This window comes from Galeopterus variegatus, unplaced genomic scaffold, assembly GCF_000696425.1.
Source record: "Galeopterus variegatus unplaced genomic scaffold, G_variegatus-3.0.2 Scaffold990, whole genome shotgun sequence".
Classification (NCBI taxonomy): Eukaryota; Metazoa; Chordata; class Mammalia; order Dermoptera; family Cynocephalidae; genus Galeopterus; species Galeopterus variegatus.
Window position 1 is genome coordinate 444,931 of NW_007727101.1, and position 2,368 is coordinate 447,298.

Consider the following 2,368-nt stretch of genomic DNA (forward strand, 5'->3'; position numbering starts at 1 on the left):
AAAAAAAAAAAAAAAAAAAAAAAAAAAAAAAATCAAAGGAATTGAAAAAAATCTGAGAGAGATATCAGACAACCTTAAGCGCTCAAATATCCAAGTCATCGGTATTCCAGAAGGGGAGGAAAAAGGAGAATGTATTGAAAACATATTTAACAAAATAGTCGCAGAAAACTTCCCAGGCATAGGAAAAATCACAGATCTTCAGATCCAGGAAGCTCAACGATCTCCAAACGTATTCAACCCAAAAAGGTCTTCTCCAAGACATGTTATAGTCAAATTGGCAAAACTCAAAGACAAAGAGAGAATCTTAAAAGCTGCAAGAGAGAAGCGTCAAATCACCTATAAGGGAGCCCCAATCAGGCTAACATCAGACCTTTCACCACAAACCCTAAAAGCCAGAAAGGAATGGGATGATATATTCAAAATACTAAAAGAGAGAGATTGTCAGCCAAGAAAAAAAAAAAAAAAAAAAAAAAAAAAGAATAGCAACCTTCCAGTTCTAGAAGATAGGTCAAATTCACAAAAATCCGGGCAATACAAGCAGTTTCAAATGGCTTGGAAAAGGACCCTCGGTTCTGACCCGGCGGAGAAGGTGTCGGTAGAATTCAGGTCTTCCCAGCTCTGAAGGTTTGGGGGACCGACACAGGAGCCGACAGTGGAGGTTAAGCAGGCCTTGCTACTTTAAGAAGCAGTTTGGGGGCCAAGCCCATGGCGCACTCGGGAGGGTGCAGCGCTGGGAGCGTGGCAGCACTCCGCCGCGGGTTTGGATCCTATATAGGGATGACCGGTGCGCTCGCAGCGCTCACTGGCTGAGCGCAGTGCGGCCGGTCTCAAAAAGGACCAAAAAAAAAAAAAAAAGAAGCAGTTTGGGACTTCGGGTCAAAATGGCAGAATAGACGGTCCCTAGTGTCACTCTCTCCCACAAATCAACTGATTTAAACTATAAAAACATAACATCAAGTGCATATGAAACGGGTAGACGTCCAACAGAGAAGGCAGAAGCTCTGCCTAGATGACATGCCCTGCGGGGCTGCCATCGCACGATCTGGCAGATAGGCTTCACCGCCGCCACCCGGCTCCATTTCCAGCTCAGCCCAGCCCAGTGCGCACAGAGTGGAGAGATGTCCAGCAGGGGAGGCGGAGGCTCCGCAGAAACCACACACCCTGTGGAGCCGCCACTGCGTGATCCAGCAGGTAGGCTTCACCGCAGGCACCTGGCTCCATTCCCAGGCTGGCCTAGTGCACTCAGAGCAGGGAGATGTCCAGCAGGGGAGGTGGGAACTCCACGGGGACCACACGGCTGCCGCGCAATCCAGCAGCCCGGCCCAATGTGTACGGAGCACAGAGACGTCCAGCAGGGGAGACAGAAGCTCGTAGAGTACACACACCCTGTGGGGGGGCCACCGCCACGTGATCCAGCAGCAGGTAGGGCTTACTGACGTCACCCGGCTCCATCCCAAGCCCGGCCTAGAGTGCACGGAGCAGGGAGACTCCAGCAGGGGAAGGGGAAGCTCTGCAGAGACAACACGTTCTACAGTGCCTCTGCACATCCCAGCAGCCCGGCCCAGAGCACACGGAACAGGGAGAAGTCCAGCACGGGAGGTGGAAGCTCAGCAGAGACCACACACCCTGCGGTACCGCCCGTGTTCCAGCAGCCCGGCACAGTCCAAGCTGACCAGAGAGGTAGCTCCCCGGAGAGGCCCAAGACCTGAGGCAACCACACACACAAGGCACTAGTGGCCAACAGAGCAGTCACTGAGGTCGCCATACCAAATTGGCAACCACAGCAACATCTTAGTCAGTCAATAGTGTCAAACGTGTGGACTGTGAAACACACTGCCACAATGAATAAACATCAAAAAAAAGATACCAGAAATACAAAAAATCAAGGAAGTACACAACTGAAGGATAATAACTCTCAAGCTCTAGATCCTATAGAAAAAGAAGCCCTTGAAATGACTGATAAGGAATTTGAAATGATAATTCTAAGGAAACTGAATGAGATACAAGAAAACTCAGCTAGACATCATGATGAANACTCAGATTCATCTGTTTTCATGGGTGCAGGGGATATTTCAGTACCAGTACACCCCGTAGCTTCCTATCATAAATGTATATCTCCCCACACTTGAATTCCTAGGCATTAGTAACATGGACCGTAACATACTACCACTTAACATAATGCAAAGAATTTCTTTACAAGTAACAGTATACTTGCCTCTACAAAAAAGTAGGGAAACTCAAATCTATTCAGTTCAGCAACATCTAGGAAAAATTGACCTCCCTTCCTGAGTCACAAGTCTGTCTGGATATATTTAACCTGTGATCTAAATTATAAAGATAACCCAACATAGCTTTTTGATTGAAAAAA